At 36.0% G+C, this 16,087-nt stretch overlaps 1 protein-coding gene across 2 annotated transcripts in view; it reads right to left on the bottom strand.

The window, feature by feature from the left end:
- Positions 1-15,828, bottom strand: part of LOC149839219 (PHD finger-like domain-containing protein 5A) — a 29,687-nt gene extending 13,859 nt beyond the window's left edge. The window contains exon 1 of one of the 2 annotated variants that reach the window (XM_090002387.1): positions 15,808-15,828. The gene's annotated coding sequence lies outside the window, so the exon portion shown is untranslated. Of the gene's footprint in view, positions 1-15,656; positions 15,741-15,807 lie in introns of those variants that run through there. The other variant, XM_090002384.1, reaches the window with a different exon arrangement.
- Between the last annotated feature and the right edge of the window lie 259 nt (positions 15,829-16,087).

The following is a 16,087-nucleotide window of genomic DNA, read 5'->3' as shown; positions in this document are numbered from 1 at the left end:
CTTATATATACTAATATGTATAAACATTGTATGCGTATATATAGTGGTATACATATATGTCTTTTGGATTAGCTTGTATATTAGATTTTCTTTGTATTTTTTACTTTTCTTTTATTATTTTTATTATTTTATAATAGGTTATTCCCATTAGGGGCATTTTTGTCCAGTTTTTTATAGCCGTTGGACCAACTCAATTAATTGTTGGGGTAATCCAAAGACTAGTTTGATTAGCTGTTGGATTAGCCTAATGGCTAGATGAGCTGAGGCTCTCTTGTTCCTCCTCTTGTATATATATAGGAATCACTCCCATATTTGATATGCTTTTTCTTAAGCATTTTGTGAGTAAATAAAATTATATTTTTTATATTATGTTCAACCCTTAGTGGTGCTCGTGAACACTATTGTGCTCTTGTGTTTGCCTATCGTGGCTCTTGTGCTCAACTCATTAGTGGCCTTGTGATCGTGCTCTCTCTCTCTCTCTCTCCATTTTATTACAGCGGTGACTGCTTAAGACCGTATAGGGATTTCTTCAACCTATATACTTTATTTTTGTGGCCTTTAACCACATAGCCTTCTGGTTGTTCCATAAAATGGTTTTCTTAAGGTCACCATCCATGTCACACAGACTCTTCTAACAGGGCACCGCACTCGCACCAAGAAGGGTGCGACACTTTGACACAACTTCCTTTGTATTAGGTGAAGTCAACCATACTGAAGTCCATTTCTATCCAAAAGTAGATTCAGTTAACCCTAATTAAGTCTATTTTTATCTATATTATATATATATAAATACATAAATGCACACAAATACACATAGTGTTAACTTAAAACTGTTAAAAATTATATATATATATATCCTCCCCGCACCCAAGTTTTTTTAAAGTGCCGCATCCTCACCCGTACCCGCATCCGCACCTATGTGACATAGGTCACCATTCAAAAAAGCATTCTTGATTTTTGGCATCCATTTGGTATATAATCAAATCATAATGTGCAACTACAACCAAGATTATTTTTATAGATGCAAACTTTGCAACCGATGAGTATGTGTCAACATAATCCACTCATTTTCTTTGGTAAAAATCTCTAGCCATTAACCAAACCTTAAATTTATCAATAATGTCATTAAACTTATATTTATTTCTCAATACCAATTTACAACCAATGGGTTTTCTTCCCTCAGGTAGATCAGATAGCTTTTAGACATGATTTTTCTCAATGGACTTAATTTCTTCGTCCATGGCTTTCACCCAGTTTGCTGATTTATGCGAGTAAATCACTCCATGATAGGTTAAATTATCAAATGTATCATCAAGATCTACTAAGTAACATAGCTATTCAGCTAAATAAACATAGTAATCATCCAAATATGATAGAGGAACTCTAGGCCTCTTATGATTAATAGTCTTACGAGAAGGAAAGGAAACACAACCAATCGATTCATTATTACCTGACTATTCTGATGAATCATCAAACTCATAGATAAGATCATATGAGTCATCACAATCATCTTCGGGAACATCAAAATCCATATTTTTCTCTTCTAAAACAATATTCGTGCTTTTAATCAACCCCATATTGAGATTATACAAGTTGTAAACCTTGGATCCTTTCAGATATTCAATGAAACTGCATCTCATTGCTTTGCTATCCAGTTTACCTCTAAATTGACCAGGGACTTTAACATGAGCAAGGGATCCCCACCTTTGAAGGTGTATTAGGTATGGTTTTCTACTATCTCATACTATGTCACACAGACTCTTCTAACAGGGCACCACACCCATGTCACACCTGCACCCAGGCAGGTGCGACACTTGGACACAACTTCCTTTGTGTTAGGTGAAGTCAACCACACTGAGATCCATTTCTATCCAAAAGTAGATTCAGTTAACCCTAATCAAATTCATTTTTATCTATATTATATATATAAATGCATAAATTCACACAAATACACGTAGTGTTAACTTAAACAACAACAAACAACAACAACAACTACGCCTTCATCCCAAAACAATTGGGGTCAGCGATATGAACCAAAAAAGAAATTCATTTTGGGTCTTCCACATGAATCCTTTTCCTCCAATCATTTCTATCCAACGCCATGTCCTCGGTGAGGTTCAAAGCATTCATATCCTTTCCTATCATCTTCATTCAAGTCTTCCTAGGCCTACCCCGACCTCTTTTAACTAATATATTTTCCCATTTCTCCAACCTTCTAACTGGAGCATCATTAGGCCTTCGCCGAATATGTCCAAACCACCGTAAACGATTCTCTCGCATCTTATTTTCAATGGGTGCAACACCTACCTTCTTACGTATCTCTTCGTTCCGAATCTTATCTTTTATTGTATTTCCACACATCCATCTAAGCATCCGCATCTCAGCTACACCTACCTTCTTACGTATCTCTACGTAGTGTTAACTTAAAACTGTTAAAAATTATATATATATATATATATATATATATATATATATATATATATATATATATATATATATATATATATCCTCCCCGCACCCCCGCACCCAAGTTTTTTTAAAGTGCCACATCCGCATCTGCACCCGTACCCGCCCCCGCACCCGTACCTATGTGACATAGATCCCATAGCTCGTATGGTGTAGACGCAACTGCCTTACAAGGGACTCTATTAAGTATGTAGACGGTTTTGCTAATTGCTTCTCTTCAAAATACTTTCGGTAGATATGCATGAATTATCATGGATCGGGTCATATTCAAGAGAGCCTTGTTATACCTTTCAGCTACACCATTATACTGAGGCGTTCTTGGCATTGTTCTATTCAAGACAATATCGTGCTCCTTATAGTATGCTTCAAACTCGTTTGAAGTGCTCTCCACCTTGATCTTTATCTTGCATCCTAATTGGTTTTCGAGCTCTCGATGATATTCTTTAAATTTTTCTAGTGCCTCAAACTTATGAGATATGAGATATACATAACTATATCTCGAAAAATCATCAATGAATATAATAAAATATAACATTCCTCTATGGGTCTTAAGTCTAAATAGACAACAAATATCTAAATGGACTATTCCTAAAAGCTCATATGATCTCTTTCCTCAAAAGGGTTTTCTTGTCATCTTACCTGATAAACAAGACTCACACCTATGAAAAGATCAAACTTAGGTAACAATTCGAAGTTCACAAGTTTCTTCATTTTGCCAAGGCTGATGTGAGCTAACCTTTGGTGCCAAGTATTTACATCAACCATTAATGCATAATCAACATAGGTAGTATAATAAGGTACTATGTTAAGTTTGAATAGTCCATGTTCCTGGTCAAGAACTCCCTAAAACAAAATTCGACCATGTTTACATACAGTTTCTTTCTAATTTCGGAGTCTAACCTCAAAGTCTTTTTTAATTAAATCAGGTATGGACACCAAGTTGTATTTCATAGATGGTACTTATAAAACATCAGTAAACAGAATGCTGGTGTTTGAAGTATCCACCTTACAGGATCCAACACCCATAACATTACAAGAAACATCATTTCCCATGCATATTCGGTGTTCACCAGGTTTATACTCAATCATATCAATCATTTTATTTCTATTAATGCAAACATGCTTTGTCACACCAGAATCTGTCTACCAATTAAACTGACCATGAGAAATAAAGAAACACTCTGGTATAATATTTTCCATGTTAGCCATTATAGATAATGAGCTATGAATTGAGTCCAATATCTAATTAGGAACCAGAAACACAAAGAATGATGCAATCCGATAGCTAGGTGTATGCAGTCACAATGTTCATGCAGTTTTATAAAGTTTCAACGTATATCATGAATGCCTTGTATATGATAGGCTAAAAGAAGCAAAATATGAACATCGCTTGCAGCCACTGATTAAATATTTAACTAATACTGTTAAGAAGCAGAGCACAATCAGACACTAACAACATGCTTGTAATTAGTCAAAATTAACGGACTGTTAAAAAAAATCAGAAAATAGTAGCAATCATAAACGTGAATAAGAGAACACTAAATGAAATATGTATCAGAGGTGCTTAGCAGAAATTTCAAATAATTAGAGACTAATCTGTAATATTCGGATAATGTAATTACTAAACTGCAAAACACATTGAGCACAGAAACAGGTAGCACTCGTACGCTTTATGTACTAAAGTAGTTTAAAAAAAACAGATATTTGAAATACACTAATATGAATTTAAAAAAAATCAGAACCACCAACATGCAATTGTTAGGAGCATTAAAGAGAACACTAGAACTCTCTCTCTCGATCTCCCTTAAACCCAAACTCTAGAGGGTTCTATCAATCAATAGAACTCACACAGGTCTCAAACAACCCTCCTTCTACACTCGGTTCAGGCACTCACTTGTGAAGCCCAATCTCAACAATACAAAGTCATGCCGACTCACAACAAACACTAAAAAAAACAAGGGAATCAACTACCCAGCAACACAAAAAGAATACGAAGACGATGATATGCAGCCACTCACACAAACCCTAAAAGTAATCGGATTTGATTTCTATGTCTTACAAAAAAGAATGATACGGCGTGCTGATATCTATTGGTGTACCACTAATATGTTGGATGTCCATACTCGGTTTTAGAGTTTAGATACAAACAACCGAAAGGATGCAAGGGACCGAACACTATGTGCAAAGAAGGCTGCACACTATGTGTTTGATCAAATGCTTCAACAGCAAGCGAAAAAAATGTCTTCTTTGCAACACCAAAGAAAGTATCGATGGTATGTACTCCTTAATTACGGAGGCTACCACCAATTGTCAAGTAACTGTTTCAGTCCAACAACGAAGTTTCCAACCCGACTCTCAAACAACTGTTGGATCGAGTGCAACAAAAATGATCAATTAGGTGAGCCACAAACCGGTGAGCAAAGAGAGATTCTCAACTGAGAATCGACAAGGCCAACTCTTAAGGGAGATATTCTAAAGAGTTTATCCATTTTTTACTGTATCTTTTCTTTAGGATTTTTTCAGATTTTATCTTGAGATTTTCTCATCCCTTCCCACAAAAAATGTGGCCCACCCATTGAGAGTGGGTGTGTTCTATTTTACGTTAAACCAACTTTAAACCTTGGTAAAAAAAACTTTTTATAAAACAATAGGCAATAACAAATCCCCTGAATCTTGAGTCTCCCATCTCATCGTTTATCCAAAACAAAATAAACAACCCCCACATAACCACACACTCACACTATTTGATAGTTTATCTTAAGAGAAACTAAAGAAAAGAGAAGCTCACTTCTATTTGGTTGTTGGAAGATCGAATTCCCATTAGAAAGTTGTGAAGGTAGTATACATATTCCATTTATTTGAGAATGAAACACCCCTTTTCTCTTGAATCAATCAGTGCACACAGAGAGAGAAGCTTATCAGAAGAGATTCGGGTAGTCATAACCCCTTAGAAATTGTCCAATCAAGCCCAAGATGAATGTTGGGAGAGAAAGAGTTCCCAAGCCTTAGGTGGGTATAAATAGGTCGACTTTGTTCTGGGTATCGGATCCGAACCGACCTGAATATCCATAATGAAATATGTAGAGTGCATTATTTGGGTCGACCAGAATAAGATGTAGGACGAGTTTAAGATATAGTGCTTGGATATTGGCCCCAATTAGACCAAATTCGATTGACCGGAGTATTGTGTTGTGTATTCTTATGTGAAGTACATAACAAAAATGATGTGTTTCTCAAAATGCCCACAATTTTTAAATTCTCCTCATGTCCAAAATCACAAATATCATGTTTTAAAAAGACCTTTTTACCCTTCACACATGCGAACTTCCTCATAAATATGTGACCATTTTTTGTAAAATTTGTTATTGCCTATTGTTTTATAAAAAGTTTTTTTACCAAGGTTTAAGTTGGTTTAAGGTAAAATAGAACACACCCACTCTCAACGGGTGAAACACGTTTTTTGTGAAAAGGGACGAGGAAAACTCAAGATAAAACTTGATAAAATACTGAAGAAAAGATACAATGAAAAATATAAAAACTCTGCAGAATATCTCCCTTGAGAGTTGACCCTGTCGATTATCAATTGAGAAACACTCTTTGCTCACCGGTTTGTGGCTCACCTGATTGATTACTTCCCTTGCGCTTGATCTAACAATGATATCAAAGCCAAGTTGGGAACTTCGTTGTTCGACTCAAGCAGGTGCTTGGCAATCGGTGGCAGCCTCCGCAACTAAGGAATACATAACATCAATACTTTATTTGGTGTTACAAGGTATCTTTTTTGCTTGTTGCCCCGTTGAGGCATTTGAACGAATACATAGTGTGTAACCTTCTTTGTACATGATGTTCGGTCCCTTGCATCCTTTTAGTTGGTTGTATATAAACCTATGTCACAGGGATTCGGCTAGCAGGGTGCCGCACCCGCATCGACGCGGGTGCGCGTGCGGGTGCGGCACCGGGTGCGGTCAACACGATCCTGGGTGCGTTGACCGCACCCAGGATCATTTATGTCCTTTTTCGGATTTTTTTTTTTAAAAAAAATTGCCCTATGAAATGGGCTGCGAATTTTTTAAAAAAAAAAATCTGCTGACAACAGCTGTCAGCTCCTGACTTTTCAATGATGGTGGTAGCCTTGCTTGTGCTATCGTGCAGCTGTATATAAAAAAAAATCTGCTGACAGCAGCTGTCAGCTGCTGACTTTTCAATGATGGTGGTAGCCTTGCTTGTGCTATCGTGCAGCTGTATATAAAAAAAATCTGCTGACAGCAGCTGTCAGCTCCTGACTTTTCAATGATGGTGGTAGCCTTGCTTGTGCTATCGTGCAGCTGTATATAAAAAAAAAAATCTACTGACAGCTGCTGTCAGCTCCTGACTTTTCAATGATGGTGGTAGCCTTGCTTCCGCCCCCGACCCCTTATATATATATATTTACATTTTTGCCCCTACCGCACCCGGGTTTTTTGGAAGTGCCGAATCCCCGCACCCGCACCCGCACCCGCACCCGCACCCATGTGACATAGATATAAACTTTAAAACCGAGTATAGACCAAAGTTACCAGAAACACCTAGGCGCATGGGGAAGCGTGCTTCTTCGAAGCGCATTTCTGAAGTGCAAAATGTTGCGCTTCCGAAATGTGCAAGGAAGCGTGCTTCCTATAAATGGGAAGCGTGTTTCCCTTTTATGGGAAATGTGCTTCCCATTTGTGGGGAGCACGCTTCCCCCACGCTTCCCCAAAATTTTTTCATTTTTTTGTAGTTTTATTTTTTTCGCTTCCCTTCGCTTCCTAGGTCACTTCCGGTTCGCTTTCTAGGTCGCTTCGAAGACGGTTCGTAATTTTCTTCTAAGTCATCCTACGCTTCCTGCTTCCTAAAATTTTGAAAGTGCCTCACTTCTTGCTCCCGCTTCCAGTATCGCTTCCCGCTCCCGCTTCCTCGACTGGTAACTCTAGTATAGACATCCAACATATTAGTGGCATGCAAATAGAGATTTGCACAACGTATCATCCTTTTTTTTTAAGACAGAAATTATATCAGATTACTTTTGGGGTCTTTGTGAGTGGCTACATATCATCGTCTTCTTCTTCTTGTGTTGTTGGGTAGATGTCTCCCTTGTTTTTTTTAGTACTTGTTGTGAGTCGGCGTGACTTTGTATTGCTGAGATTGGGCTTCACGAGTGAGTGTCTGAACCAAATGCAGAGAGAGGGTTTGAGACCTACTTGAGTTCTATGGTTTGATAAAATCCTCTAGAGCTTGGGTTTAAGAAAGATCAAGAAAGAGTTTTAGTATTCTCTTTATTGTCCTAATCGGATTTAATATGCACATCTTAATAATCATGTATTTACAAATATGTTCTAATCAGGTCTATCACTTCCTGATCATTTTGGATCGATATATATCTAGATCAAAATCATCATGAATTGGATTATCAAATCCATATTGCATACCATGCATTTAGCCTTATGATATTCAATTAGTTTTTCATACAACAAATCATTTAAGGAACACAATTCATGTTGGTTATTTATCATCAGTTTTGAATAAATACTCTCATAGGAAAACAAAACTAAGTTGTGTTCCCACTTTTTCATGCATATCAATTTATCAATGCAAAGCTTCACATGTCAAACCCATGTATTATTTAGGACAAAACACAAGTTCTCTTAAACAAAATCAATTTCATATGAATTAAATCCAACCTCGATAGGTGATTCCTTTTCTATCCCATCACACTTGATTATGTCAAAGGCCATAAACCCATTTTTAAGTCTCTTGACATATCAAATGAACACATGAACCTTTAGATTCATACATAGATCTAAGAGCAACTTCATTAGATTCAATTCATATCCAAATCCGACTTGGTTATGCATTCGATTATGGGTCATGTAGGATTTAAAGATAGTCTAAATCTATGCCATTGTCATACCCATTCCAATGGATTCATATGAGTCATATATAAAATTCACTTGAGATGTTATCATAAAGTTAAATTTGGATCTTCATGTAAGTCTAGATAGCTCAAGCAAAACCATGGTTATATACGATTTGACTATAATCCATAACAATTATATATGTGGATCAAAAAATATTCAACACCCAACTATTCAGATCCATCACATAATTCTATACCAAATCATGGATCATTCATAAAGCATAATCCTAAAGATATATTTGAATCTCATGTGCAATTTTGGGTTATACTGACTTAGTATAGACCATGTACAATTTTGGCACAAGATGTCTTAAGGTCATAAAAAAGTCATAAGAGACACCAGTTGACCAATTTACACGTATGAACTTCATTAAAAATTGATTATATGAGATAAGACAACGTTATCAATATGTGATATAATGAGCAAAAGCATGACAAAATTCACCATGGTGGTGCTTTAGATAAGAGTATATTCTTGTTTGTTCTATTAAGATTTTGAATGCAAAAGTTTGATGCATTATTTGCACCAAGAGTTATGATAGAAGAATGATTGAAAGTTTCATATATCCCTGTGAGATAGACATGACTTAGATTATGATAGTGAAATACTAGCAAAAAGACCTCCTGATGTGAAAAATCCATAGTGTATGTGAATAAGTCTCAATCATTAATATGCATGTTAACATGAAAACTCATATCTTGAAGATAGTTATTCTCAAGATATTATGATAAATCTATTTTATGCATGAAATGACAAGTTTGAGATGAGTACAAAATTCTATGTGTTCATGAGAAGTACATTGATGAAGATTAGTGTAACAACTAATATCATAGATAATTCCATGACATGTGAATTATGTCCCATAAATAAATAATTAACCTTTTGTTTGGTGCATGATATGAAAATGAAAAACAAATAGCAGTGAATTATTTACTTCCACGTGATATGGAAGTTGATTAAGAAAGGTTATAAGCAAATGACTTTTAAGGCATGCGAGTCAGACAAGACTCTGATAAAATCTTATAAAAAACCTATGTCACATGGGTGCGGGTGCGACACGGGTGCGGCGCAATTTAAAATTTTTTTGACATAGGGACTCGACTATATATATATAGATATTTTTAAAATATATATATAATAATATATCCAATGTGTGCATATATGTGGATATTGTCCTCTAAAGTTTGGCACCAGCATGAGTGTTTTTATAAACTTTGCAAATTGTACTTTTGCCCTTGCAGAAAGGGGGGTCCGGGGGCTCCCCCCGACGCAGATCCCGCTGACGGACTCGACCTCGACCGAGTCTGACTCGACGTTGACCGAGTCCGAAGCCGCAACCGTGTCGGGGCGTGTTGACTCGGGTGCGGCGCCTCCCTAGCCGAGTCCGTGACATAGTGAAAAACATATGAAAAATTTGCAAAATGCATGAATAACATACTAGTAATATTAGTCTTATAAGGTATGTATGAAAAATCTGCAGAATGCGCAACTAGCATACAAGTAACATTAGTGTACAAAGATAAGCCCATGAATAGAAGACAAACTATGACACTATTCGCCCCTTATGGCCAAGTGAGAGATGTTGGGAATATATGGACATAAGGTAACCCTTGGAGAGTGATCATGCATAAATTATGCATTTTAGATTCACGTTTTTATGCATGATCCATCGAAAAAATGATTTTAAAACCCATACTTACCAACGTTTTTCAAAGATATGGTTTTAAATTCAAAATGCAAGAAAAACGTATAGTCTAGGCTCTGTTTGCATGTTTTGAAGTGTTTTAAATAGTCTAGGAGTGTCTAATTAGGATTTCTAATTAGTTTAGGGAGGTTTATTGAAAATATATTTTTAAATGTGTAGATTTTAGAATTTTTGAAAACTAAATAGGAGTTTTTAGAAATTTTTTATTTTGCCCTAATGTTACACTATAAATATTTTTTTTTTTAGAGAGGGGGCCCGTCTTCCACATAAGGGATTCACGCCCCCCTCCCTCTTTCTTCTTTCTTCTCTCTCTCTTCTCCCTCTCCTCCGGCCGGTCTTTGCCTATTTTCTTCCCTTCTTTTTTTTCTTCTTTATTTATTTCCTCGTCTATCGCCGGCTTTTCTTCTCCCTGTCGTCAGAGAAGTGCTGGTTCGTGTAGGATTCCGTTAGAGACCGCTCTTTTCTCAACCATTTCGTCGGAGGCAAACCACAAGGTAAGTCTCTTCTCTCTCGTCTCGTAATTTTCTGCACCCAAAATATTTTTTTAGCTTAGCATGCATAAAAATTCATCTTTCAAATATTGCATGTAGGCTAGTTTGATCTGCTCTTACTTTCTGCATTTAGATTAAATCAGACTATCACATCTTGTTTTATTTTATTTATTTTGGGTTAGTTGTAGTTGAAGCTGATTTAAAGGATATGCGGTACTGATCCAATCAGAGGCAACCGAACCAGCGTGCTCACGCACGCTGGTCTGTTTATATTCACTCAGGTTTGTAAAAGCCGAAAGATTAAATTTGCATGAGCGTGTTCACACACGATTCAGATTTAATCTGAAGCTTTCTGATCCGATCTGATTTTTGAATGATCAGATCAACTCAGAATCAGTCGGCGGGTCTGCACCTTGTTTTGATCCCCTGCTCCAGCCCCAAACTGTTTTGAATGTGAATCTTTCACTTGCTGGAGCACGTGAATCAGTTAAAAAATTCACGCCTCGCTGCATGGTTAACCGACTGTATTCTGATTTGCCAGATCCAACACAATCTCGTGTTTGCTGAATTCTTTTTATATGCTGGATACACGTCTGATCTGGAGCACTGCCTGATCACGCAATACATGTGTGTTTGCACGTGAACAGTCCACGATTATTGACGTCAATCATGCACAGTGTGGTTGACGTTAATAAAAGTATTTATTCTCTTTGCAGCACGTGTGCACTGATTAAATAGTTTAGCATAGGTTTTTAATATGTTTCAATAGTTTTAATATTCTGTTTGCTAATTAGTATTTGACTCGGTAGATAGTTAATGTTCGGAGAATTTTTTTTGTAAGCAGTAGTTTTTACTTTTGTTAGGCAATAGTTCTTATTTAAAGTGGGTTTAATTAGGTAGTTCACATTATAAATCAGCTAGGCTGTTTGCATATTCGTTAAATAGCTGCTGTAGTAGTTAATCAGCATATGTTAATTTACTGCATTAGTAGTTGGATCTTTTCTTGTTAATCAGTTGGCTGGTTCATTTATTTTGATTTTGTTAAGGCTAAGTTGTTGAATCAAGGGTCAATAGTCAATTAGTTAGGAGTTTCAACGTTTTCTTGAATTAGTTTTTTAGTTGATATTTTGCAATTAGTTAGATAGGCTGTTTTCATCCGTATTTAGTTAATTAGAATTGTTAATTTGTTAGATAGTTAGATTAGGTTTGCATCAATATTTTCTTTCTTTATCAATAGTTAGTTTAATTCCACATTTCCTTTTAGTTGTTGAGTTAATTCAAGAATTCATAATTAGTTAGTTAGTTTTAGCTGATTGTGATTCCTTGTAACTAACCCTCTTGATTAGAAAAATCATTCTCTTTGTTTGCTTTGTTTTGTGTTTTTTTTTGTGTTCTGCAGGGAAGTGTTTGCGTGTGTGAAGGCCCTTCAAGAGAGCCCTTAGAGAGCCCTCAATGAATGCAAAACATTTAAATATGAATAAAATACTAGGAGCTCTTTGGTTCAATTGAAGCAGTGCATTGCAAAGGGACCAGACCACAAGCAAAGAAGACCATTTTTTTCTTTTCTTTTAGTTTTAGGGTCATTTGTTTTTAAGTTGAAATTGTAATAAGGCCTCTTTATTCTTTGAGCCCTCCGTAGAGAGTAGTACATTTAATTAATTTATTTGTTTATTTATTTAAGGCAATAAAGTTCGTCTTTGTGTGGGGTACAAAAGAATTTAAACCTGTTCCCTGAGTTTGATCTGGACTTCACCACTTGTGTGAGCCGGTTTTTTTATATATTGATGCACGGTTTACACGAGCAATTTTATTGAAAAAATATCTTTTAAAAATACTTTATCATAAAAGTTGCATAAGGGAGGGTCACCTCCAATGGTTACATGTTTCCCAAGAAATAACTATAAATCCAAGGGATCAACCCTTGAGTTGAAAGGGCATTTCTCCTTTGAGCACACCTCAATCCAGCCCCCTTTCAGGATTACAAGAAACACTCTAAGGGCCGGTTCTAAAAAAGATGAAAGTGGACAAAAAGTGCAAAGATTACAAATTTCTGGAAACATAAAATCTTATAGTGAAAGGTTAGAGGTTGTGATTCAAAGCCAGTGACCAAGGTTATAAATGTTATGATTTAAAAAACGAAAAACTTTATATTTCTAGAAATGTTATTTTTCTTGAGGATGAAAATGGATTTGAAAAGGAAGTGGCTAAGGAAGATATTGATTATTCCTTCATGTTTGATTTATTGCCTAATAAATAAAGTGAAGCATCTAACATTGATGAAATTTGTGTGAATGTTGTTGATGAGGATTACATTACTAATGACCCTAGCAATGATAATGTGATTAATGATTCTTCAAATCCTTCTAGAAATGAAAATGAAATTAACAAAGACAATGATGTTCAAGAATTTAAGGTCTATTTTCGACGTAACAATAAGGAACATCCATATGCACTTGATAAGTTCATGCAAAACCAACTCATAGATGAGACCAATCTTAAGAGATCAGATTGTATATCTAAAGCCCCTAGTAGATTTGTGTCATATGAGTCTTTTGCCCCAAAATATAAAATTTGTATATTAGCCAATGTTGTAAGTATCGTACTGTATCGTATGATACAATGCTATGAGAAAACTCAATACGATACACACTCGTATCGCAATAAGAGTGTGTATCGTATTTATATCCGGTGCATCACACGATACACCCCTTATATTGTACTGTATCATACGATACAGGGTATACCATACGATACAGGTGTAGCACACTAAAAAAGGGTTGAAACATTATTTTTTGATTTGGATTTTTAAAGATCTCTTGAGGGTCAACCCCCCTCATTTGTATAGAGGCCATACACCCTACGACTCATGAGAGCGATTTGGGGGCCGATCCGTGCGCAAGTGAAAGGGCTTTTGCGATTTTCTCAAGTAAGAGTGCATTCCCACCATTTTTTCACTCAAGGAAGTGAGTTAAGGTAAAAAAATCCTTATTCTTTGCTTCTTATTGAGTTTTTTGGGGGGAAGATGGCATCAGATGATCCGACATGCAATTGGGCACTCAGGTAATGAGTGAAAATGGAGTACAACCATTGCCACGATACTTTTTCGTGTGGTATCACTCTGTTAAAGAATCATTTAGCTGGGACACATCACAATGTTATCGCATACACGTCAAGGCAATTGTCAGATGTCGTGAAATGGCAATGCCAACAATTTCTTGCTGGTACGAGAGAAAAAAGACAAGAAAAATAGATAAAGGTGCAGACCTGGGAGGATGCGTATGATGAAGATGAGCTCACTACTTTTGATCCTACAACCCATAACATCTATGTAGTCAAAAGCACTAGGCGGTGCCTAGTTGGTGGACCCCTAAAAAGGCTAGGCAAACTAATCAATACCTTAATTAAATAATTAAAAATTAAAAAATATATATAAATGAACTACTAAAATTAGTAACAAACATGTATGCAATATAAAATCAATAAAAAATAAGCAATAGACAAAAAAATATGTCGAACATTACAAAACCTGCCCAAATATTAAAAATTGAATAAGCAAAGCAAACAACTATAAAAAAATGTCAAATAATTTAAAAATAATCTAAAATTTTAAAATAAAGTGCTAAAACTAATAGCCAACATGTATCCAACATAAAATTAATCAACAAATGCACGAAACAAGCATAAGATATTGTTATAATCAAGCATAGTAAATGTGTTATATTACAAAACCTGCCCAAATATTATTAAGACTAACAACAAAGAAGTATCCAACATAAAATTAATCAACAAATGTATGAAGTGCAAAATACCACTATCGTGAAGCATAGCTGCATAGTAAACCTGTTATATTACAAAAACCTACCCAAAAATTAAGACACATCTACATACATAAACAAACACATATAACAATTCAATGTCACATCTACATAAACAAACACACAACAAATTAATTAAAAAAGAAAAGCAACAAATGCACATAAATGAAACAATCAAAGAACCAAAAACGAATTAGAATCAAAGAATCACACACACACACACATATATATATAAAGAGAGAGAATTGAACCTATTAGGCCCACTTTTCTCGTTCTGCCCCATAGTTTGAAGTGTTTTATGATAGATCTGAACCGTTAGATGTGTTTAGCATGCTCGGTTTAGTGAGAATCGACTTTTGGATCATATTTTTTTGACGAAAAAATGTATTTTAATGAGCTGGAAAAAAATTGATGCCTTCATAGCCATTGATTTTGGATCACCGAAAAAAACTGTATACAAGTCAAGTTGGGGTTATCCAAAAGCCAGTCCCCACTAAACAAAACCTATAGACCACATCTATGCTGTTAGATGTGAGAAAAAATACCAAAAAACTATGATTTTGAGGGGGCAGAACGAGAAAGTGCTCTGTCCTTATTTTATGCTGCTGCTGATTTTGTGACTGTGAGTTGAACTGTTATTACTTATTAGTATCCATGTAATATATATATATATGTTTCTTTGATTTTTTCCTTCTAAATTGCATATTTTTTATTAACTTGTTTAACTGTGTGAGTTTAGTATTACTCATTATATATATATATATATATATATATATATATATATATATATATATATATATATATTAGTTATGTGTGTATATGTAATTTATGTAATTGTATACTTGTTTGATTCTTTTATTGTATATGTATGTATAATTGCATATCATATACAAATAAAAGCAATGCGCTGGTTCTGCCCAATTACAGCAATTACAGAACTTATGACAACAAAAAATAATCAGCAGCAGCAAAATCATATTAATCACCACTCTCCAATACAGCCTTGCATATTAACCTTTCAGCAAATCAGAAATTTGATTGAAGAAAAGGGGGGCACAGAGACAGGGATAGAAGAAGAGGCATAGGAAGGGGGAGAGAGAAAGAAAGACAGACTGAGAGAAGAAGAAGAGGAGGAAGAAGGCTAGAGAAAAACAAGAATAGGAGGCAGAGAAAAAGAAAGAGAGATAGAAGAAGAAGAAGCGGAGGAAGGAGGAGAGAAGAAGAGGCGGAAGGGGGAGACGCGTACCTGTAGGCTGGAGCGACGGCGGCGGGCGAGGGTGACGGCGGAGGGCGGAGGGTTGCCAGCGAGTTGTGAGAGAGAAAGAGAGGAAGGCGGATTTATAAACCCTCGCCCCCCCCTCCCCGCTATCTAAAAAAAAAACAAAAGAAAAAAGTACCTGTTCTCGCGTCGAGCCTAGGCGCGGACAGTTAAACAAACAAGGGACGCGGGGGGAGGGGTCCCCTGAGACTCTCTCTTGCAGCCGATGGGTTGAGGCCGGCGGCAAAGGGAGAGTCCACGCAGGGGTGAGGCTGTGCTGGGGTCACCGGCGGCGACTTATTCGTTCTTTTCTTTCTCTCTCTCCCCTTTTATCGTTCTTATTTTTGTTCGTTTTTTTTTTGTTCTCCTTTCTTTATCATTTTTCTAAGACATTTTTAGGTGTTTTTTATTAATTAAAA

The sequence above is a fragment of the Nuphar pumila genome, chromosome 4 (assembly GCF_984573655.1).
Source record: "Nuphar pumila chromosome 4, dmNupPumi1.hap1.1, whole genome shotgun sequence".
In the NCBI taxonomy this organism is placed as follows: Eukaryota; Viridiplantae; Streptophyta; class Magnoliopsida; order Nymphaeales; family Nymphaeaceae; genus Nuphar; species Nuphar pumila.
Note: the sequence above shows the minus strand (reverse complement) of the source record. Positions and strands in the feature narration are given on the sequence as shown.